The 26,579-nt window shown below is 30.4% G+C and overlaps 1 protein-coding gene across 2 annotated transcripts in view; it reads right to left on the bottom strand.

Annotated features, from left to right (window-relative positions):
* The window catches only part of LOC142334351 (facilitated trehalose transporter Tret1-like), a 104,162-nt gene extending 78,395 nt beyond the window's left edge, over positions 1-25,767 (bottom strand). The window contains exon 1 of one of the 2 annotated variants that reach the window (XM_075382326.1): positions 25,644-25,767. The gene's annotated coding sequence lies outside the window, so the exon portion shown is untranslated. Of the gene's footprint in view, positions 1-4,858; positions 4,989-25,643 lie in introns of those variants that run through there. The other variant, XM_075382327.1, reaches the window with a different exon arrangement.
* Positions 25,768-26,579: the final 812 nt, after the last annotated feature.

Genomic DNA, 26,579 nt, shown 5'->3' with positions numbered 1-26,579 from the left:
CTAGCGGTTTCTTTTGTTAATGGATCTGAATTCTGGTCTTCTATTTATCTACCTGGAATAAATTCCGAACGATTATTTATTTTAAGCTCTATCTTGTGTATAATTTCTATTTATTATTTACTATAAACATTTATGATTGTTTGATTTTCAATATTATGATTGTTATTCTTTATTGATTACGTTATTTATTATGCTCTTTTCTTATGTTATGTTTACTGTTTTGATTGTGTTATGTATTATGTCATATATATTGTTATGAATTAATTGTTTGATCTGTTGTTATTGACATGCAATATTATCTTTTACTACTATTATTAGTACTATTATCCTGATTATTATTGTGGTTTATAATACTGTGATTAATATTTGTGTATTTACTATTGTTCATTAATTGTTTTGTTATTGTCACTTAATATTATTATTATCATTATTATCGTATTTATCTCCATTGCCATTAATACTGATTTGTATTGCAATTATGAACATTTTAAACCAATAATGTAATTATATAAACATTTTTAATTGACATATCTCTCAATATCCTGATCGAACCGCGAACACGTGACAATATTTATATTTTCTCCTTTGTGATAGTAAAAGTGGATTCCGTTTAACAAAGTAAGAATATAAACCAACTAGGTAAATAGTCTGACACATAAATCAATAAACACATTAATAATAATAACAATAAAAGGTTTAGACCTTAGATGCCAAACCTCAAAAAATAAAAAAATAATCACCGACTTATTGAATTCTTATCATCATAGTTTTATGTTTATCATTTAAATTTGTTAAAACATGCTTTTTAAACGGAAGAGAGGATAAAATTAGAAATGGTTATTTACTGAAAAGACACAGTGAGGCATAAAAAAATGAAGACTTTTTACATCAGCGATTACTGCGTTTTACAGCCAATTTATATGTTCGAATTCTAAGTTTTGTAAGTGGACCAAAAGCAACTTAAGTAAAAATGCTATTTTTAGAAACTACTTATAAATTTTATCTCCAAATACTTAAGTTTCTCTCTTACAGACTCAGAAATTTAAATGTAAAAAATTTAATTTCTGATTACGCAGACTATATTTTATATTTAGCAATTATTATTTAAGATGTAAATGAATATGCAGTACTATTTTTTTAAATTTTATACTTCATATCTCTACTGACCTCGCAAGTCTGTTATACGCTGTAACTTGGCGATTGTATACAACGTGAGATGAATCATAAGTCATCTGAAAAATGACAGCCATTTTAAAAAAATAACCAATATCTTAAATCAGGTTTACTTTAGAACGTTTGAAGTAAACTTGATTGTCGTAGACATCTTCACAGAGTCAAATATTACTGTACATCAGCAAGTCAAGTACACCGAAATGGAGAAGATATTCAGCACTATAAGTATCAAACATCACCGCAGAGTTATAAAGTGAATATCATTAATCTCAGGGAAGGAAACAACAGGTGTTTTATATGCTTCACATTCATAAGAAAAATTGTAATATTTATTGTAAAATACCGCTTTCTGTTATATATTTCAGGTTATTTCTGTTATATATTTTAGGAAATATAATTAAAACAAATTGATATCAAATTTTTCTTCAGTAAATATCTTTTGCCGGCGTGTACGTGTTCGTTTACCAAGGTGGTACTGCTAAATAAAAAGTTTAATGTAACATTTTTTGGGGAAATTGTAGGTTGCAGTAAGTACGCGTAATTTATCTTTCATTTACACGCACACCCGAGCCAGGAAGCGCACACTTGAACATATACACATACATACACATGTTTGTATATGTACCGGGTGGTCAAATTAAATTGAGACCCATCTATATCTCAAAAACTACACATTTTAGGAAAAAATGTTTCGTATTAAAGTTTTTCCATTTCAAGGGGGAAATACATTCACAATCTATGTTCTTGAAAAGGTCAAATAAAGGTAATTTTAAGGTCAACTTAGTTTTTTTTAAAAAGGAACCTATATTTTTTATTGCAGAACCGAATTCTTTGCAAAAAAATCATTTCAGGTTTTTTTTTCTAAGATTTTTAGTTTTTTAGTTATTCATCTTCAAAAATGCTATATGCCTAATAGATTTGTATTTTTAGTTTCATTAGGCCTGGTGCAGCTGACGAGTTACATCCAACTGATGTTAAATTTTAAATAAAATAGAATTTAATTTTAGATAAAAGACAATCAATGCTATCAATAATGAAGAAGAAGAAAAGTTGAGCATGTAAACACCAGCAAAGTTTTAAAATAGCCTAAAAGTGAAGTTTAAGTTGCAAATAACATTTGTCTAAGTGATTTATTATCAATGTTTTCAATTAATGATTTTACTACTTTGTTACTCGCCAACTGTTAAATATTAAATTAATTAGTTTTTATTTATTGGAAATAATGGAACGATTTACAATTAGAGATAAACTGAGGCAATTTTGCTTTACGGAGAATGCCACTGAAATGATGATCAGACAGTAGCTTTGTATGCTCTACGATTTCCCGGTAGAAATACTCCAAATCGTGCTTCTGTGTACAGATTTAGCGATGTTGGAAGTGTGGGGACCAAAAATAGGAACCGTCAAAATACTGTGACAGCAGAAAACGATGAAACAGCGGTGGCAGCGGCGGTCATTGCAGATTCTCACGTTAGTTCAAGAAGAATTTCGCGTGACTCCGTGATATCAAAGAACATCAAAATCCTTGGACTTTCAGTGTTTGATGCGGAATCATAGGCTGTACATCAATCGGACCGCATTTTTTCGATGGAAATCTGAAGAAGAGAAATACGTAGATTTAGTTGCCTTTACGACTTGATAAACTACCCTTGGAGAAGATAAGAACGATTTGGTTTCATCATGATAGCTGTCCTGCATATTATTCAGTTATCACCAGAGTATTTTTGGACCACGAATACACTGGATTGGCCGAGCTGGTCCAGTTCTCCCGAGTTCTGCTAGTTCTCCCGACGTTACTCCAGTAGACTTTTTTTATGGTGTTATCTTAAAGAAAAGGTTTACCTAGAAGTACAAACTACTCTTGAAAACATCAAAGAGCGTATAACCAACGTCTGTAATATATCAAGAGAGAAACACTACTAAATGTTTATAGGTCGTTGTAAACCTATCGAAAAATGCATAGAAGTAGAATATTTGATGCTGTAATTTATGTAGAGTAAGTTTTTGTAATTATTTTAAATAAAGGGCATTTGAAAAAAACATTTTAAAGTATCAGTAATTTATTAAACTTATTTTCATAGAGTCGACATAACTTTCCAAAGCGTGCACACATGTAGGCTGTGTACTATATGTAACTCGTCAGCTGGATCAGAAGTAATGAAACTAAAAACATCAATTTATACGCCTACGGCATTTCTGAAGATGAATAATTAAAAAGCTATCAATATTAGGAAAAAAGTCTGAAATTAAATTTTTAATTTTTTTTTCAAAGAATTCGATTCTGCAATAAAAAATATAGGTTCCTATTTTAAAAACAAGTTGACCTCGAAATTACCTTTATTTAACCTTATGAAGGACAACATAACTACATGATGGACAAGGGGGCAAATAATTAAATAATAATTTAAATAATTAAAATAATAATAATCTAAATTTCCCTTGAAATGGAGAAACTTAATAGGAAACATTTTTTTACTAAGATGTGTAGTTTTTGAAATATAGATGTGTCTCAATTTAAATGGACCACCCGGTATATATAATGTGTGTGTGTGTGCGTTTGTGTGCGCGCGCGCGTTTATTACATTCTTTTTTTTATTTCATTGAATTGCAGTAAAAAGTAAAATTGTGTTTGGAAATTAAGTTAACAATGTCACTAATTAAACTTTTTAATTAATCCTCCTTTTCAAACTAGAGGATTTTGAGTTTTACGACATCATTTAATTATCACAATTAAAATCACCACCTCAGCGGTGAAGTGGTAAGATCACTTTCATCCGGATGGTTCCGGGTTTGAATCCTGGATAGCACGGCATTTTATTTTATGCTACAAATATTTTATACCATATTCCTGTGAGCTGTTGTTTTAATTAATCGCCCAAAAAATGTATGTACTTTTTTTTATGAAACTAATTTTTTGACTTCAAGAAAGAAAATATTTTTGTTAAAAATCTGCTTGCCTATTAAAACAAATTGATGAAAAGATTAGGTCTATAAAAGTAATTTTAGGAAGCCGAAATCCAGAGATTTTTTATTGTTGTTCTACTAAAAAGAAAGCCTATGTTGCTACTTAAAATCTAATAATACATATTTATCATTCCCTATCGTGAAATCACAACAGCGTGTGGTTATGTTTTTGTTTTTCTAGGGTGTAATTCATACATGTATAGAGAGTGAAGAAAGAGAGTGTGAGAAGGGAGAGTTCGATAAACTAATATACGTATAAATGGTGGGGGTAGGAAATTAACCTTGGTGTTGCAAACCCGGAGTATGTAAACAATTGGTGTATAATTAGTTCTTTGATAGGATACTCACGAATAAGAGAAAATCAATGTAGCACAAATGTTGAATTGTAGCTAACGAATGTTTTCGGTGTAAAATTTTCGATTTAATAAAGTAGCCTACGTGCTACAGCCAACTGCATTCGCACATAATCACGTGTGTCGACACTTGATAGTTTATCATTCACTATATCCTAAAGAAGTTGTATCGTACAAAAATAATACGGAAACAGTATTATTTCTGAACAAAAAACTGCACTAATGAATTTAATCGATACATTGATAATTAAATAACCGAAATTTAATAAGCTTGTAATGAAATCAATATGAAAAGGATGATAACAAAATGAATACAAAATGAATATTATTATGTAATTATATAATAAATATGTGTAATGGGAGCATACCTTTGCAGTTATTATTTTGTGATATGTACATAACATAAGAAATTGTCAGTTATTGATGTATCACTGGGTTGACGGATTATTCAAACAGACAGCTGACTGCCAAGCGGGTCGCGTGAAGCCATCCCTTTTCACTACTACCAGTGCTGCCAGCCGTGTATCAATGCCGATTACCGGTAGGGAAAATTTTAAACAAACTGCAGTTACGAAACCTTGACCTTGTGGGGTTTTGGCTTTAAATCTGCTGAAATTTATGTCAGTAGCCTTACCAAAAAAAAAAAGCATATCAGTCTCAAAGCACCCAGGCAACAATTCTACATATATGGAGAGTAAAGAACACTATTAGGAAAGACCCTACTTAAATTCTCTCGTAGTGTTCTTCGGAAATCTTGCTGAAATAATATGCAAGATAATTATTTTAAAAGGACATTAAAAATAGTATGAATAATAATAATAGTAATAGATTTTAGCTACTGATTTATAATTTAAATTTTATTATGATTTCTGGCTAATTTTTAAATATTAGGTAGTTCAAAAAAATGTTGTTCAATGTTTCTGACCATAAAGTAAATTAAAACTAATTTTTTTTTAAGCGCAATATTTAGAAATATTTTAGATCAAATTATTGCTTGACACAGTTTTCTATTTTTTTCATACGTAATCTCGGATCACGTATAAAAAAATTAGCTCACGCTATTCTCAATTATCTTGTTTACTTAATATGTATTCAGTTGTGTACATTTATTCAATATTTATAGTATGTAATATTTTATAAATTTACAAAATACCAGAATTTATCTTGTATTAAGTTTACTAATTCGTCTAGCACTCAATAATACATTGCAGAACTCTGTGTACAAAATTAAATTAAATAGATTTTAAAACAATAAGTCACAATCAGAACAAGAATTATAGATTGACGGTCGCACTGTTACCATAAGTTTTTAATTTCAAAAATATTAAAGAAAGAAAAATACATTTTGTTTTATTATTAATTTGTAAATTTTCCAGGCTATTCGTTCTTAAGAGGGGTTTTTTAAATTTGGGCGTTCTTAATTTTTGTAATGGTTTTATTAATGTTAAAATAAAATAATAAAGGGAGGAAAGTAGCCATCCAACGGTTTCATTTCGATACTTTGGAACATTCAGGGAAATTTTCAACTCTAAAATATCCCTCATCAGCTGATGAGCGTAGTGTTTATTGATTTCACTGCTAGTTAAGCCGGCCTCCGTGGCGCGAGTGGTAGCGTCTCGGCATTACATCCGGAGGTCCCGGGTTCGATTCCTGGTCAGGCATGTCATTTTCACACACGCTACAAATCATTCATCTCATCCTCTGAAGCAATACCTAACGGTGGTTCCGGAAGTTAAACAAAAAAAAAGAGAAAAAAGTGCTTAAGTTAAAGTGTAACTAATGATTCTGAATACAAAAGATTTAAAACACATGTTCATTTTGCTCAAATAAAACACCAAATACCATGTGGTAATTTTTTTCTGTAATTTTTGTACATATATATTTTTCTTTTTTATTCCTTAATTTTAATGATTAATTTACAATAGTAGAATTATTTTCAATGATTTCAACATAACCTAACGAAACTGATTTTATTTATTGTTTATCAAAAAGAAATTTTAAGAAAAATCTTTTGTTAAAAAAGATATTGTTTTAAAAAAAAAACATTTATCGGTATTAGAAGTAGAAGTATCAGTATTTATCAGTATCAAGTATATATTAGAAGTAAATTACAGCCCATTGCAATGACTCAAGAATTCAGCTATATATCCACAAATTATATTTAAATTTAATTTTAAAATATGGCAGGTATTAATAAAATTAATCATAAAAAAATGAGCATCCAATTAAATGCTTCTTCTATATTAAGTAGGCAGTTTAGCTTCGGACAAATCTAACCCCACGTCCGTGCAGTAACATCTACGAACACGTCTGGGACGGGCAACAACATGGTACTTCGGTACCTTCACTTACGTCGGCCAACGGGGCAATGGTTTTGCTCAGGAGCTCCTCTGTAGAGTACGGGATTGGCGGTCTCAAGCTGCCCAAGCTGGTTGCAGTTGTACTTCTCGGTTTCGCTGTTTTCAGCGGCAGCGGGGGGCACGAACGTTATCTGATTTTTGCCGGCGCTAAGCGGAATGCGGACGGGAAGTGCCCATCCCTTTTTCAGATTGTGGAGCCGGGTCTAGGGTGGGCTGCTGCGAGCCTAGATCTGCCAAAGTCTTGCGCCGTCTGGTGTGAGTCAGTCGCTTCGGTCCTTGGCAGGGATTGTCCCATGAGTAAGGGTATCGGAGTCCTTACTGCGACGTGCGAGCTCTAGGATGTCGCAGTACCTGACTCCCCCGCCTGGGTTAAATCTGTGGAAGGCGGCGGACTGTGGGAACCCAGGTAGGATCTACGATCCAGGGCACGCCCAACCGTCTCTCCGCCTGCACCTTGTGACATGTCAACTAGCGAAAATATAGTTATGGATTTTTCAACATTCACAACACCCGTAGCAGAGGGCCCACGTAAAACCCTCGTCCTGGAATCTCTTTGTCTTTACAGGCGAAGAGGACGAACAGTGTTGAGTGTTTGGAAATCGAGAAGACGGATCGAACCAAGTTTTGACCGAAAAGTAGTGTAGCGACCCCAAAATGTTTGGTAATCAAAGGAAAAGAGAGAGATTTTAGCAAGGGAAGGCCTTTTGTGATAGCCCGAGGCATCACGGAACTGCAGGTGGACCGGTAAAGGATGTAAGGAAGACTGCAGTAGGACGGTTCATTGAAACTGTCAACGATTTACAGTCCTCACGGTTGCTAAAGGCGAAGAAAATTGGACTATTAGATGTTGAAGTATCATCACATGTAACTCTAAATACGTCGAAGGGTGTAGTTGTGAGCAGGGACTTGCTGAACTGCACCGAGGAGGAAATCATCGAGGAACTCAATGAACAGGGAATTACATTTTCTCGACGATTGAACACCCGGATTCACTGGAGAAGTACAACCTCCACATCGCAAGTTTTGACATTCAACAGGCCAAAGCGCCCAGAAAAGATCATCCCGACTCCATTGCGATGCTTTGGATGTCAGAGATATGGACACACAGTGGCACTTTACACTAGGAAATTGATCTGTTTTTGTGGTGAACTGTTCTTTCCTGATGAGCCATGCAAGGATCCATCTGTTTGCATCAATTGTCAGAGGAATCATTCAGCGAGATCTAGAAACTGTCCGATGTATAAAGAAGAGGTAGAAATTCAAGAGATTAAGATCACTCAAAAGGTGAGCTACTTCGAAGCGAAGAACATCATCAAAAATAGGTCGCCGAAGTTAATGTCACATGCACAAGCTGTGTCATTTCCTGCATCTTCTTCAAGTGCAAAGGATGTGAATGCGGAACTAGCACCGGCGTTAGAAAGTAGGTTGAAATTATGGTGAACAACAAACTTAGAGATCGTCCAGCCAGAGAAGATAGCCTAAAACGGGAGAGAAAACAGCAGCTGTTAAGCAAAAGAGTTCGTCTGCTTTGAGAAATGAACCTTCGATCAGCTCCAAGGTGGTGAAGGACAGTGAACGAAAGAAAGAGAAGAAACCTGAACCTAAAGTTGAGATTACCAAAATCCCCGCGCAGGGAACTGAGAATACAGATGTGAAAATCTTAGAAAAAGAAGACTTAGAAAAAACAAAAATGGAGCCCCCAAAAGCAGGAGGCGTTTAACAGAGAGGGCGATGACGTACTTCGGCCGTCCTACATGTTCTAGCGGTGAGTACGTCTAGTCTGGACTGTGAAGTACTTCTCACCGCGCCACAGAAGCAGGTATCGTCTGTGCTGGCAACAGGAGATCCTCCGCGATTTCCGGTGGGGGAACTAAAGGTTCCATCTCCGAGGCCTCAGATATCTCGGAATTTGACATCCAAGCCTTTAGAAAGACGGTGAAGAGGAAAAAAAAGAATGGCTCTAAGGGAAAACGCAGGCGATAGGCATTAAGGTGATATTCGTTTTTAAGTGCTTTGACAAATTTTAATGAAAGGATGAATATTTTTATTTTTGCGTGACATGAAGAGCTTTTAATAACTTTGATTGAAGTGGTCTGTGTGTTGTTAAATCGCAAGATCCCTTTACACCTTTGTCATTATATGTTAAATATTTTTTATAGAAGTGAATATTTTGTAATGTTATTTTTGATAGTGCTTATTTCAAGTTAATTTGAATATTTGACAACGTTTTGTTAGAAATGATTTATGTTTTTAAGTGACAAGGATCATTTACACCCTTGCCATATTGTGTTTCTTTTGGTTTTAATAACCATGACAAGTCTGTCTATTAGATGATCTGTATTGACAAGACTAGTCTAGTGACTACGTCGCTAGTGTTTTGTCAGGATGAGGAAAGTAATGTTCTTTACATTTTTCTTTTTTTTTTGAAGTGGAAAAGAGCTAAAGACCAAAGTAAATCGATGTCCCTAAAACCTCAAAAAAAAAGAGAATTGAACCGATACACAACAGGAATTTAATGGATGTTTACCCATTTATTTATAAAAAATAACTTTCTTAGCGGCATTCAGATAATTAAAATTATTAACACTTTGAAAAGGATTCTTTTAAGAACAGTGAACATATTAGTGAAATCTCCAAGACAGAACGTTCCATCACACGTCCTCCTAAGGTACAAGTGTTTTTACATCAATGTACGACAATACGAATTTCCTTTTTTTGTAAGCGTATTTATAGTTACAGTAACCGTAAGAGAAAATTGGAATAATAGTTTACAAATTACAAGCTCACAACTAGGACGAAAAAGCTAAAACAAGGGACAACAAGGATAAGCCGTCCAAATTATCAAAACAATTTTTTTCCCGTTTCATTCTTCAACTATTTCGTTATTTGATCCCTGGTAGAAAGAAAAATAAATGTCTTGTTACTCATTACAGCTTGAAGCTATAGCCTCGTTATCACTGTACTTGGAAATCTTATAATTAAACGACATTTTCCAGTCATTATTTCTGAAGCTGAGTTATTAAATATAAAGTGCAAATTAGTAAATTTAGCATACAATAAAATAATCATCGACATATCAATAAATTATACTTATTTAGTTTTCTGCTGCTTATTATTATATAGTATATTTTTAAATGAAATACTTAACTGATTATTATTTGGTGTAGCAAGATATTTGATTAGAAAAAAGTTAGAAAATTTTACAGGCCGCTCAGTTCTTGAAATGTGTTTAATTAAAAAACCTTGAAGCTGTTTTCGGTTGGTTCTTTATTTTCTTGAGGAAAAGTAATTTATTGCAGCGTATATTTAAACTTGTCTATGGGAAGTCGGTGTTCTGTAATTTATTACTCCTATCCTGACTGAGGATATCTAGAGTAATTGTAAGTGTGATGATCGTCCAATACGTGGACGGGATCACTACTTTAGGTGAGTTTATTTACTTTGTTGCCCCTCTGAGAGAAATTACCCCTTTCTCACTATCCACCCTTTTCCTTTATTCGATCTCTTTCTTCCCAGAAGTGTTTTAAACTAGACGGACTTTGCACATATTAATCCATCCTTGGTATTTTATAGCTTGATGGGAGTGGGGCTATCTAGAACTTATTTGAAACTATGTTTTCGACCTGATGGTTATAAAAAAAAAGTCCAGCCTAGGGATGAAGTGCCACAGAGTAAAGCCGGATCTCCTTATTCCTATTAATAAAAAACCATATTTTGGTGGTGCTAGTCGTTATGAGTCGCTTAGTAATTACAACTAATTGCTATGATTGTGTTTTATCATAACAAAGTTAATGAATATAATTTGGTCTTACAATTAGCTGTATTTTTCTGTTACTTCTTTTAGATTACTAATTATTGTTCCAATGGTGAACGGATATTTATAATCCTCGTAAATTAAATTTTAAAATTATGAAACTATTTTTGAATGGTTTAAATGAATTCCAATTTAAACAATTAACACTTGTTTTAAAAATTACTGTCTACACAAATGAATTGCTAATAAAAATTTTCAATCTATTTTACAGCTTTCAAATGATGGTTATTCTATTTAATTGCCACAATTAGACGATTGCCACTGCCTTCAAAATAGACATTGGAATTGATAAACAATTTAAGAAAGAAAGAAAAATCATATATATATATATATGATTTTTCTATATATGATTTTTTTTAATTTTATATATATAAATGGTTAATTTAAATTGTCTTTATTAAAAACGGTCTAGGACGCTTAGAGATTCTAATTTAAAAACTAAACACTACTGATCCTGTGAACCTATCTTTAAAATTTTTAAATAAATTTTCAAAATAGTAATGATAAAACAAACTTAAAAATTGGCTTTAAATTTGAAATGTAGTGGTTTTCAGTTTTCTTAAAATTTCAACTTTTAGAAGTACGGACAAATTAAAATCAACTTACCAAATGTTAAAGTGATTTCGAAATTCAAAACTTAAAAAACTAAATTTTTCGACAATACGAATTTCCTTTTTTTGTAAGCGTATTTATAGTTACAGTAACCGTAAGAGAAAATTGGAATAATAGTTTACAAATTACAAGCTCACAACTAGGACGAAAAAGCTAAAACAAGGGACAACAAGGATAAGCCGTCCAAATTATCAAAACAATTTTTTTCCCGTTTCATTCTTCAACTATTTCGTTATTTGATCCCTGGTAGAAAGAAAAATAAATGTCTTGTTACTCATTACAGCTTGAAGCTATAGCCTCGTTATCACTGTACTTGGAAATCTTATAATTAAACGACATTTTCCAGTCATTATTTCTGAAGCTGAGTTATTAAATATAAAGTGCAAATTAGTAAATTTAGCATACAATAAAATAATCATCGACATATCAATAAATTATACTTATTTAGTTTTCTGCTGCTTATTATTATATAGTATATTTTTAAATGAAATACTTAACTGATTATTATTTGGTGTAGCAAGATATTTGATTAGAAAAAAGTTAGAAAATTTTACAGGCCGCTCAGTTCTTGAAATGTGTTTAATTAAAAAACCTTGAAGCTGTTTTCGGTTGGTTCTTTATTTTCTTGAGGAAAAGTAATTTATTGCAGCGTATATTTAAACTTGTCTATGGGAAGTCGGTGTTCTGTAATTTATTACTCCTATCCTGACTGAGGATATCTAGAGTAATTGTAAGTGTGATGATCGTCCAATACGTGGACGGGATCACTACTTTAGGTGAGTTTATTTACTTTGTTGCCCCTCTGAGAGAAATTACCCCTTTCTCACTATCCACCCTTTTCCTTTATTCGATCTCTTTCTTCCCAGAAGTGTTTTAAACTAGACGGACTTTGCACATATTAATCCATCCTTGGTATTTTATAGCTTGATGGGAGTGGGGCTATCTAGAACTTATTTGAAACTATGTTTTCGACCTGATGGTTATAAAAAAAAAGTCCAGCCTAGGGATGAAGTGCCACAGAGTAAAGCCGGATCTCCTTATTCCTATTAATAAAAAACCATATTTTGGTGGTGCTAGTCGTTATGAGTCGCTTAGTAATTACAACTAATTGCTATGATTGTGTTTTATCATAACAAAGTTAATGAATATAATTTGGTCTTACAATTAGCTGTATTTTTCTGTTACTTCTTTTAGATTACTAATTATTGTTCCAATGGTGAACGGATATTTATAATCCTCGTAAATTAAATTTTAAAATTATGAAACTATTTTTGAATGGTTTAAATGAATTCCAATTTAAACAATTAACACTTGTTTTAAAAATTACTGTCTACACAAATGAATTGCTAATAAAAATTTTCAATCTATTTTACAGCTTTCAAATGATGGTTATTCTATTTAATTGCCACAATTAGACGATTGCCACTGCCTTCAAAATAGACATTGGAATTGATAAACAATTTAAGAAAGAAAGAAAAATCATATATATATATATATGATTTTTCTATATATGATTTTTTTTAATTTTATATATATAAATGGTTAATTTAAATTGTCTTTATTAAAAACGGTCTAGGACGCTTAGAGATTCTAATTTAAAAACTAAACACTACTGATCCTGTGAACCTATCTTTAAAATTTTTAAATAAATTTTCAAAATAGTAATGATAAAACAAACTTAAAAATTGGCTTTAAATTTGAAATGTAGTGGTTTTCAGTTTTCTTAAAATTTCAACTTTTAGAAGTACGGACAAATTAAAATCAACTTACCAAATGTTAAAGTGATTTCGAAATTCAAAACTTAAAAAACTAAAAAAAGTACTACTATTTTAGAATTTTTAATTTAGTTTTAGTTTACGTTTACTTTATTTCACATATTATGGTTTTATTTTTTTCTTACACAAGGTTAAACTACACAACCACCACCTGTTTCAATAAACGTTGTTCATAAGTTACGTAAAGGCGAGAAAAACGTGTATTGATAAAAATAATAAAAGGAGTAAGTGAAACAACGGAAAGACTAAATGTGAACTTAGGTTTGCCGGATTGAAAAATTATGTATTATTTATTACACTGTGATTAGCTTTCTTGAATTTTCATGCGAAAATACGTTGGATATTGAAACGGCTGGAAGATCTACACTAAAAGGCTAGATTTGTACACTATTGAACTATAACAATCGAATAATAAGAAATAATTTTAAGGAATGAAAAATACCTTCAATTTTTCTTTATAGAGAATGTATTTTTTTTAACCCTAAATTCTCATTTATTTAAAAAAAATTGCATCGGAATCGCGAAAGAAAGTTCCACTACAAAATGAAAAAGTATGGTCGAATTCGGTCGATTTGTTGAAGCAAGGTTGGACATCCGAAAGAAAGAAATATCTATGTACGTGAAGGATCTAATTGAGAAAAACCTCCTCTTTTTCTCGAGGTCGGTTATAAATGAATTTTTGGTTGAAAACAAGCGCTTCTACGGCCTACATTAAATTTTTTAAAAGTAGTACCTTGTTAATAAAAAATTATTCACTTCACGCGACAGTATTACAGGTTTTAAAATCTGATAATGTTTCCTGAATTTAAGTAGTTTTTTTTTTAGATGAGTTTGAACGGAGCAACGAATGTCAAAAAACTAGCTAAAGTTTCTGGAACGTATATACATTATAACGTATTAGACACTAATTTTAATGATTTTTTTCATGTAGCTTATATATTTAGCAAACGACGGATTGGATCGATTTTTGTCGTTCATTCTTTATTAATTTTGTTCAGAATATTTTGTGTAGCGGTCCCGTTTTTACCGGTTAAGTTAGTGACCTCTTTTTTTAAAAGAATAATTGCTTCGCCTATTACGCTGTGTTAAGATACTTTTTACTTTTTTGTCGTCATCAATGCTTAGTGCTGCATTTTTAAACTTGATGTCATTTTAATATTTTAAGTATTTTCGCTCAAATTTCAATAAACCTACTTGGAAAACTTAGTGTGAAAAATAATAACACATTTTTGCTTTCAAGAAAGCCTTAACTCACGCTTGCTAGTTATCTCTCTCGTCCCTCTGCATTTCTTAACTTCGTTTTATCAAGATTTCTCGCCTTTGCATTTCAGGCAAACAGATTATTTTTTACATAGAAAGATATTTTACACTAAAAAAAAGAAATTAAATAAATTTAAAAAAAACTAATTTTAATAAACCTCATCAAAAAAAAAAAGAAGAGATTTCTTGAGGTTTTTTACATTTTAAGGTGTTGAAACGAACGTATCTATTATTGTTCGTTTTCTGTTTGTTTTGATAGTGTGTTTTGTAGGTTGATTTTTATGATAATCTCAAGACGTATATTAATATTTCTTAATTTTTTTATGCTTCCTAAGACGATTTCAACAAATCTGGCATTATATTACTTGCAGGCACATTTGATGTTATGATAATGTGTCATTATTAGAAAAATATATCTGATGAGATGTTAGAAGAGCTCATAGCATTCCTAACAGGTTATGTGCAATATTGTATTGTATTGTGACGTAATGGTTTTTATAATGAAATTGCAGAATATAATAATTATTATAACTTTATTTTGAGTTTTATTGCATAATATTTTTGTTTCCTGATGATTGCCAGTTTATCAACGATTTTCACTTATTAACAATTAAATCCTAATTTTTTAATGGTGCATCCGTTGACATTACTCAGGATTTCTTATTGAATAAAAGTAGAGGAACTCATAACTTAAAAAATTGAAAAAAAACTGGTTTGCTAAGAGAAGTAACATCTAGTTGTGCACCTTCCTTTTTGATTGCAATCAACTGAACCAAAAGTGTCCAAAAAAGCCCAAAATACCAAAAAATTTTAATTTTGGACTTTTTCTTAACTGCAGTAGTAAGCCTTCATTGAGAGGTTTTCAACGATAATCACAAGTGGTACTTATTTTCATTGGTTCCAGAGTTATAGAAAAATAAAATTTTAATTAATGAAATATTTGGATTTTACAAGAGAAGGTACATCGATTCGAATCAGATTTCATCTCCTTTTTTTAAACTTTCCTTTTTTTAATTAATCTTTTAACTTTTTTTATTTGAAGACATTGATTTACTAATAAATTATTAACCTCTGATTGTAAAAAATGTTACAATAAATAATATAATTCAATAATAACAATAAAAAAGAAAAAATCAAACGTTATTAGTAAAATAAAATTTTATGGACTTGTAAAAGTGTGTATATGTAATTCAACAGGCATTATTACACATGTGTATATGCAATAGACTTAATGAAACATCTAATTAATTAACATTAACTGAAAATTATAATTAGGATCGTATTATTTTTGAATTTTCTGTTTAATTTTATTTAATTATTCTGGAATTTTTGCAATTTATTAAAGATCGGGCATGCATATCTCAGTGTATATGTTGTTCTTGTGGGGTCTATTTTTCATTTACGCTGTAGTTAACTATAATATAAATAAACTAAAAGATCTATATTTTAGTTCATTACTCCTGTGATATTGTCGAACAATATTCTCCCTAATTCGGAGTTGATCATCATTTCGTTTGTTTTTGTTGCCATTCATTTAGTCGCTTTTTGGTTTGATATAATTCTTCTGATGAATTTGTGTACACGTTCTCCAGTTTTAAAATTTTCTCTCTCTTTATATTCATCATCCTCTCTTAATATTTTTTATTTTTTAACATTTTCTTCTTCTTTATATTTACCATCTCTTAATTATTTTATTCTTCCCTTGTTCTTAACATTTTCTTTCTCTTCATATTAATCTTCTTGTCGTTATTTGAGATATATTTCTTCATGTTATCTTTATTTTTCCTGTATGATTGTTTCTTTTTCATTTTTGATTATTCACCAAATAATCCAATAATAAAAACTAAATATTTTACACCGTAAGGTCGAAATTAACATTTAACCAGCATATAGGAGTTCACTAAACGGAATAATTTAATTATTATTCACTTTTATTTATTCGACCCACCAGAAATCTGAATTTTTTTTTAATCAGCAACTCATGAAGATACGAATAATACTGATTTAGTGTTACGTGTAATAAAGGCACTTTTACTCTTATTTTAATATTTCATGTAAGATCGTTGAATTAATATAATAATTGCATAAATATTGTATGTTAATAAAAACTAATATTTCAGCAATTGTTTAACTGTCCACTTTATTAAAGAATTGGAGGATAGTATCTCACTTTCAAATGAAATAAGTTTAAATCAAGTGCAGCAAAAAATGTGTATATGTAACTTAATAGGCGTATAAGAAAGTCCTGTGGTGTCCCCAACAGATATTTTTTTTGTTGAAAAAGCTGTGGATTCTGCCGTCTACCAAGAAATTATCCAACATTTCATAGCCTTACTGCAAGAGGATGAGCACGAGTGCTGGTTGCAACGAGACAGTGTCACTTGCCATACAGCTCGCTCTACTATGGAGATGCTGCAGAATAATTTCTAAACGATTTTGGCTACCAAGATCCCCTGATCTGAGTAGTGCAGACTTTTTTCTCTGGAGTTATTTAAAAGAAATCGTTTATAGGAGCAATCATCCATACACCTTGCAGGAACTGAAGACAAACATATCAATACCGTTCAGGAAATAGACAGGGTACGGCAAACAAGAGTAGCCAGGAACATGGTCAGACATGTTGACAAGTGCATAGAAGTGGATGGACATCAATTTTCAAGACCTTCTCTAAATTACGAAAGTGCCAATAAATTATTATTTATAGACTAAAATAAGTGACGGAGCCTCTCTTTAAGTCGAATACTCTATATGCATGTGTGTGTGTATGCACGCGCGAGCGCCAGCCCCATAGTACATTCACCAGAAAGACGCAAGTAAAACTATTACCTAAATAGATAAGCAGTAATTTATTAACGGAAAAATAAGTGTGAGTAATTTTTTTGAGTCGCATTATCTATTTTAAATACGTATTTAATTATTTCTTTAATTTTTAAGTATGTATGTACGTATAAATAATACGGAAATAATGAACTGCAGGTTATACAATCAGTATTCTTAGAGAAAAGTGATTGATGGATAAAATAAAAATAGTTGTGAATGATGGCAAAACGAATATCTGCGAAACATCCGAAATAAATATAACCGGGATTCGGGTCAGGGTTAACTGCAAATAATCGATTGGCAACAAGACCCTTAAGCCTACCATCTTTTCACTAAATATTGTGATATAATATTTTATTTATTGTTAAACAGAATTTCCTTCATACACTGAAGAAAAATCACTGGCAATTAACAAATTGTATATACTCGTACAAAAAGAATGACGATTGAAAACCGTTTCAAATAATTGTCAAAACTACAATTATATATTGTGCATATCAATTAAGCTTTGAAATTTAAAAGATGTCTTTTACCTATGACGCCAGCAGCTAACGAGTACATATTCTCAGTAAATTAAGAATAAAACATTAACGTAAACAACTGTGATATTTTCTTTCATTTTTTAAAAGAAAAAAGATAATACTCGTAATAAAAATAAAAAAATCATTTCGTTGCTACAATTTTAAAATTAGTAATTTTTATTAGAACATCTGATTTTTTTTACGTTTAGAAAGAAGTTCATCTCTCTATATATTTCTGTTGAAGGGTAATAATTTAAATATTACCAGTTATTAACTGTATATTACCAGTTATTAATTACATACTCCAAACTAGTTTAAGAGTGAGGCGATGATCAGATGTTTGCTTCAAAATCAAATTATCTTTGGTTCAACTCCTGGCAAAAATATGTAATTTCTCTCCCATCATTTCAATTATCGCATGTTCCTTATTAAACTATAAAAAAAGGAATTGATTCCCAGAATCAGTTTTTGCACAAAAAAAATTATTCTTTTTAAATGGTAAAACATAAACCGCTCAGAAACAGTTTTCAAGAAAAATTACTTAAAAGTAAATGCCAATTTTGCTTATTACACAATCCGTCAACAGAATATATTGAGAGATTTAGACTATCATATATATATATATATATATATATATATATATATATATATATATATATATACATATTAGCAGACCCGGCAATGCTTCGCTATTGCTAGATTTGATTATATATATAGATTAAATGAACATAATTGAAAGTTTGATAAAACATTAACAATATGAACATTATGAAACTTTACAAAATTTAACTTTTCCCTTTTGCCCTTCCTTCCTTTACCCATTTTCCTTTTTCCAATTTACATTTATATCATATTCCCTTTCCCGATTTATCTTTCCCTTACTTCATTTTCCCCTTCCTCTTTTTCCCCTTTCCCCTTTTCTTTTTTCTCCTTTACCCTTTCCATTTCCGTTTCCCGTTTTTCCTTTTCCCTCTTTTTCTTTTTTCTATTTTTACCTTCTTCCCTTTTAACTTTTTCGATTTTTCCCTATTTCCTTTTTCCGATTTTCTCTTTCTCCCTTTTCCTCGCGCGTAAATCGGTGTAGTAGTTTTTTTAGTCTATAGCGGACACACATATCGGAAACACTTAAATGGAATCGAAGAATATTTACTATAGCTTGTGTTGCTTTTATGTCCAACAGATAGCATTCTTTTTCAAAAAAAGCATGTTTTTACCTGTTACAGGTGTGACATTTTGGTATGTAAATAGTAGGTACATAAAAACACGCGCGTATTCGAATACCATGTTGTTTCAAAATTCAAAACAATCGGTGAAGAACTTTCGAAGATTTAAGATTTTGAACAAACGAACATTTACATTTATATATATATATATATATACAGAGCGAGTATGGAAACCTCTCAAAAACTTTAATCCTGTAACTTTCAGGATAAGATATCGGTCAAGTACTTTACCTTTTGACGAGAAATATAATTTCAACCCCTTACTGGGAGGTGGTCCAGGAGTTGTAAATGAAATATTTTAAATAGTAACATCCTTGTATGATAAATCATTTTAAAGGTCTTTTTAATACAAGAAAAATAGTATAAATAAAAATTTGGTATGATGTCTGTACCCAAAATGGCGGCGGGATAAAGTTTGAATTTTGAAAAAATTACACGATAATTTAAAGAACAGTTGTCATAAATAAATAAATTTATAAAAATTTTTTAAAATGTATATTATCGAATAAATTTGTTTGAAAAAAGATTATTTATTAAGTACAACGTTTGCTTATTTATTTACATTTCATTTTACTAAATGTTTGAAATGTTCTTCTGTTATTTGACAGTGTGCCGCCAGTCGGTTATAAAAGGACGATACTGCATAATTCAATGATACCCTAGTGATATTTTGTGCTGATTCTCGAATTCTATTTTGTAAATCATCGATATCTTGGGTTTATTATGATAAACTATACTTTTTATACGGCCCCATAGAAAGTAATCCAATGGTGACAAGTCAGATGACCTCGCCGGCCATTTTATTTGACCCCTTCAGACAATAAATCTTCCAGAAAAAAATGCATTTAAAATTTCACGTACCTGAAGACCAAAATGAGGCGGAGCACCATATTTTAAAACCAAATGTTTTTGGAAGTTGGGTCAATAACGTTTTGAATGTTTGGAATGATATGTTCGAGAAGCAAAACCTGATATTTTCACTGCGTTTAAATTTCCATCAATAAATATAGACCCTGCCAATCGTCTACCAACAATACCTGCCCGTAAATTTATTTTGAATGGGTTCGTGTATGTGCCTCACGTTACGAGTGTGGATTAGTATCAGTCCAGTATCGACAATTATGGCGTTTTACATTGCCATTAAAAAAAATGTGGCCTCATCGCTAAAGCTATGTTGCTTAAATTAGGATCTGCACAAATAGTGTTCATCATAATTTTGCAGAACTCAAGTCTTCGATCGTAGTCATCTTCATTAAGTGTTGCACCAGATGAATTTGAAAAGTTTGAAATTTTCACTTTTTAATGTTCGAATCACTGAACTTTGGCTAATGTTATTTTCTCATGCTGCTGTTCGAGTCAAGGAATGAGGATTCTCAATAAATTCTTGCATAATCTCTTACAATTTATTATTATTTGTTCCAGATTTAGCCCTCTATGGTTTTCCTCTATGCTCCCCGTTTCTTCAAATAGTTTGGTGGTTTTTGGCGCTGTACCTTTTGAGATAGGGTTACGATTATTAAATGTCGCATTGAACAATTCACAAATTTCATTATATGACCTAACTATATGCCCGAAGCTCCTCATCGTTAAAAGTGATATCCTCTCCTGTTTACTAAGTGAAATGTTGATTGCGATGTTAGCAGGTAGCACAGAAAACGTTAATTCAGTAAAAAATTATTACAAAAAAGATGTAGTTAAATAAAGCGACTTACAAATTTAGTAAAGGTAGACAAAATCAATTAGCCAATCGATCACAATAAATTCACATAAGAATCTAACAATGTAGTAATGAAATTCGCTAAATGGAATATTATACGATAATGAAGTAAGCTTCATTTTTGTAACAATGGTAAGAGACCATTGTAATTTGATCTGACCAAAATTGATCTGAATGATCAGCTGATCAGCATGATTATGTGACAATATTAACAATTTATTCGTTAAATTGGAACAATAACAATTTTTTGTGTTAAAAAATTGAAAATGTTTGTTTAAATGTAACTTTTTAAATAAATTTTAATTAGGTTAACTTTTAAATTTTATTTTATTTTATTATTTAAACTTACTAAATTTAGTAATTTTCAAAATCCAAAATTTATCCCGCCGCCATTTTGGGTACAGACATAGTGCCAACTTTTTATTTTTTATCATTTTTCTTGTCTTAAACAGACCTTTAAAATAATGTATCACACAAAAGATGTTACCATTTAAAATACTTGAGTTACAATTCCTGGGTCACCTCCAAGAAGGTTGAAATTATATTTCTTGTCAAAAGGTAAAATATATGACCGATACCTTACCCTGAAAGTTAAAGTATTCTATCTGGAACGGTTTAAAAGTTATCGATGAGTTTCTAAACTTTTTTTGACTCTCTCATATATACATACATTATTTATAAATATGATTTATAAAAAAAAAAAATTTTTTGTAAATTCAAAAAGAGAACAATTTTTTAAAATTAAAAAAACTTTTTTCGGATTTAATGCCATACCCCGTTTACATTAAAAATGTAAGTTTGTTTTAAATCATGAATTGTTTTTTTTTTCTGCGCGGTTGCACAATAAAAGAGGACCAACGCCACTTTATCCTATATTTTTTCACAAGAAACAGACTTTCTATAATCACTTTTACCTCTACCTATTTGAAAATGTGGAAATTAAGCTGATAAAATTACCACGTTTGTACTTGTTTAAAATCCATTTTTCATTTCTGTACTTCTTTCTTTAATTTACCTTAAAATAAATGCCGCTTTGTTAACATATTACAGAAATAAACGACTTTATTTTTAAGTATTTAAAACATTCATTAATGTCAGCAAAAGCTTCCTGATCTCTATCGTTCGAAACCGTGAGCGATTTTTGCGATAAGAAATGCTCATTTTTAAAAAAATATTTTATAAACTCGTTTTTTTTCCGAATAATTTTTCCAATAATCTTTTTTTTTTGTTCCATTGTATTTACAATCGGTTCCTAAAGCGAAACAATAAATAAATCGTGTAATAATATTTACACGATATGATTTTACATGATATACGAATTTATATAAACGTATTTACATAAGAATTTACATGATACTGGGTTCTTAATGAACTCTCATAATAATTCAATCAATATCTAAGGATAAACAACAAAAAAAGATAACTAAAGTTATCAATAAGCAAATAAGTACTTCTCCGAAAATAAGCAATGCGGATGTAGTTGCAATAACTGCAAATATATCCGCATTAACTTCCTGGTTCTCAAAAATAAGAAATCAATAAAAATAAATAAATAATTTAATCAAATAAATAAGAATAAACAGGTTTGTACACTCGTAAATAATTTTCTAATGAATTAAAAAAATTCTTTGTACGATTATTTCTTTAGCAGAAGTTGAACAAAATTCCTAAATAAATTGATTCTACGATCGAAATTAAGCCTCGCAAAATATTATCAAATAAATTAGGAAGAAATATAAAATTCTTTGAATTAGAAACATAAAAAAATTCTTTGTACGATTATTTCTTTAGCAGAAGTTGAACAAAATTCCTAAATAAATTGATTCTACGATCGAAATTAAGCCTCGCAAAATATTATCAAATAAATTAGGAAGAAATCTCTATCATTTAATTTCAGAATGTTGTGTCGTTTCGTTTAAAAGTTTTCTTGTTAGAGTTGAAGGTTTCTTTACTGAGATTTCAATAGCAGTATTGGTATTCAGATTTATTGTAATAACAAAACAGAACTCTCCTAGAACTGTAAGTTAAGAGGGCCGATTTTATTCGGAATAAATCGTTTTTCTACAATTTATATATTTTTGGGGGAATATTACACTGTGCACTGTGCAACGCGGACTTATCCAAAAATTAAACCGATAAAGAAAATTTAAGGAAAGATCAAACGCGTACAAAGCTGCTTTAAAAGAGCTTAAAAGTGTATCGATTACGCCTGCAACGTCACTTCTTAAATGTCAATATTGGCCTAAAAAAAAAATACTTAAGTATGTATTTACTTGCACGTTACAAGTGAATTATACTGTAACACTATGCGTTTCTAATTTTTTGTATTACACTAAATCAAATGACTAAAAATAACATTACCGTTCACGTCTTTTTTTATTCTCTGGGTGCAGTAAGGGAAAATCAGAGAAAGAGATTTTACTAACTTTATATTATTATTATTATTTTTTTTTATAATTTAGGCTTATATTATAAAATGTCTACAAAAAATGTTTTTACATTATTTATAATTTAAGGACATTTTGACGCAAGAAATTTATTTTAAAAAATACTTAGAAACTAGAAACAAAATAAAGTAAATTATCGTTTAAGAAAAAATCTAATATGGACACCACATGACTTCCTTGTACGCCTATTAAATTACATATATTATTTATATATTCATATTTTTTTTTACTTTTTTTTTGTTATTATTGAATTATTTATTGAATTTTTTTTTACAGTCTGGGTTTAATAATTATTAATAAATCAATAAATGTAAATCAAAAAAAAGAAAAGTTAAAAAAAGAAAATGAAATCGGATTTGAATCGATGTACCTTCCCCTTGTAAGATCCAAAAATTTCATTAATTAAAATTTTATTCGGCTGCAACTCTGGAACCAATGAAAATAAGTATCACTTTATGATATATCGTTGAGAAGCTCTCAATGAGGGCTTATTACTAAAGTTAAGAAAAATCTAAAAACATTTGGATTTTGGGCTTTTTTGGACACTTTTGGTTGAGTCGATTGCGATCAAAAGGGAAGGTACACAAATAGATGTTACAACAGCCCTAAATCCAAAATTTCAACATTGTATGTCTAATCGTTTTTGATTAATGCAAGATACATACGTTTGTACAGACTTCACGCCGAAACTAGTCAAAATGGATTCAGGGATGGTCAAAATCGATATTTCCGCTGAAATCTGAAAACCGAAATTTTTGCTATTACAATACTTATGAAGCTGGAGCGGAAGTCGACAGGATTTTAGAATTTGAAATTGTTAAAGCTGAAAACAAACATTTTAATTTCGCTTTTTTTCGATAAAGGACACAGTAGCGCGCTTTCATGGCTAAAAAGAGTCCGAAGACTTTTCAATTATATTAATAATGGCTTTAGAAAAAATATTTAGGGGTGTCCGTCTCATGCTTAAAATAGTGGAATAGAATCCGCACTACGATCATGTGCTCCGTCCCCTTCCATTGGTTTGACATAGCTATACTACCTTTAAGTAAGTAATTTACGAAAATATCCAGAAGCGTAAATTTGCACGAGTAGTTTCAGTTCTATAATTTATAATAAAAAACATAACAAATTTTCAAGTTCTATAACAAGCATGAAACTTGAGAAATTTTATACAGTTTAAATAGCGAGCCTATTATGCGATTATTATTTACATTTAGGACATTATTTTTTCATTAACAGGTAAGAATTAAATAAGTGATTTCAACGGATTCCATTTCTTTTTTTAATCTTCAAGCTCCTACATGAGGAAAAATATTCAAAATTACTCTTAATGATATTTGAATGAATAAACTTTTGACTTAAAAGAAAAATCTTAATGTAGAAGACATTGAAAATATTATTATTAAAAATTATTTAATTACATATACGAAGATTCATTTTTTGAGTTCATAATTATTACTAGTATGACGTCATGCTACAGAAATTATAATACTTATAAGGCTAAAAGGCTTTTATTCACTACTCTGAGTGAGATTATTTACATGAGATAACAATTTGTTGTCACGTAAAACTATTACAATTACTAATTACTTATTAATTTACTCAAGTTTAGCAAAATAGTTTTTATTTATGTAAATAAAATTTTAAGTTGTTTCATCGTTTAGTAGCGAGTTATAGTGCCTAAATCCCATTTCTAGAATAGTCAGGAATTATATCTATATTTTATGATTATAAAAAAGGTAATTGATAAAACTCAGCCTACTCACAGAAAGATTCATTATTAATCGGTTCATCAGCTTCTTAATTCGTATAAAAACTACCTTATGACTTTCAAAAACGGATTAAGGACGGATTTCAAAAAAGAACCGTTGATATTAATCGATCGATATTAACTGTTTAGATTTTAAGTATTCGATGGCTTTAATTCTCTAAAGTTTAAATAAATAAGTTGAAAAATAAACCGAAAAGTCTGATTAGGAATATTTAATAGGTGATTTATAACTTTATTTCAAGAACAGAATCGCTATAGTTAATCTAAACTTGCAACTCCAGGAAAATGTCTAATTACTATCACCTTAAGCTTTTGATAAGAAACGAATTTTATAGTGTTTGAAAAATGAAAAGAGCGACCGATTTCAAACATCAAATATCGCATAACTTTTACGTTACGATGTAATCTTCAAATCGCTAAATATCTTGTAATCTTTCCCTCTGCCTAATATCTGCAAATAAAAATAAGACGAAAAGTTTTCCTGACTGATAATCGTACACTATTTTAAAACATTTTCTCTGCTTTTAAAAACTTAAGACTACAATATTAATTGTCGTACTTTTTAACTATAATTTAACTGAAATTAAACAAGGTTTGGCGATATTAAGATTGTGAAAATTTTAAAAATGCTGTAGTTATTTTTTATCTAAATAAAATAGGACAACTAAATAGAATTATGAATTAATAAACATTAGCGAGTAAAATAATATGTTTTTATAATAGTTATTATACAAGTCAACGGACGTTTTATATTTTACAACGATACTTAAGGTTAATATAAAATTCAGTAGATCTCGTAACACGCTCTTCATGTTACACGTGACGTTTCTTACCTGTGTCGATATTCTGAAGGCGTCCGTATACGCGTATAATATATTCAATGACCGTATAACCAGCACTGGATCTAACCGCGACCACCGCACCAATAAAATCGTTCTGCGGGTTACATGACTCGCTTACCACCTGTTTGCGACGTTAATTCAGCAAGCTATCAGTCACCTCGCTGCAATCCGTCGTCTCTTGCTATCTAGCGGTGATCTTAATTACTAACTCTTTCGAATCCTGTAGTTAATAAAAACAGGATCATCCTGTTTTTAATAAACAAAATCTTTAGCAGCAAAAAATTAATCTTTAAATATTTAAAAAACATGAATGAATTTGTATAAAACAAAAAGAGAAAATCTATTAATTAAAAATAATAACAATCATAAAAAATAAATAAGATTATATTAGCTTATTTAATAAAGTTATTATTCATAAATTTATTATTTATTTAACTAAAATGTCATATGGCCCACGAACAGTAATTATAAAGACTGCTTTTAAACAAATTCATTTAACCAGATCATAATTAACAATCAGCAGTTAGCAATCAGAAAATGATTGACTACATCGCATTATACAATACATAGTATTTATACGTCAGTCTCAGCTAACGTATTTATGACGAAGAATGTCACCTATTGAGGTAGCTATCTCTCCTATAAAGGAGCACAGCACTTTTAATTTCTCAAATGCAGATTAGATTTATAGAATTCAGACATCAGTTTAAGGCCTAACGTTTGTGCGAAAAATAAATAGAAGCAAAGGTGAAAATACTTTAATTCTAATTTGTGAATTACAAATCGTGATTGTGAAAGTGAAGAAAAAGAACAATCTGATGTAAAACAGAATGAGATTTGCTTTGAAAATCCAGTACCGCAAATCCTTGGTGCAAAATCAGCAACACTGGGTCTCTCAGCCGAGCCGATCCGGTGGTTCAACCACTG

Source organism: Lycorma delicatula, chromosome 1 (assembly GCF_047948215.1).
Source record: "Lycorma delicatula isolate Av1 chromosome 1, ASM4794821v1, whole genome shotgun sequence".
Classification (NCBI taxonomy): domain Eukaryota; kingdom Metazoa; phylum Arthropoda; class Insecta; order Hemiptera; family Fulgoridae; genus Lycorma; species Lycorma delicatula.
This window is presented reverse-complemented; position numbering and strand designations above follow the sequence as displayed.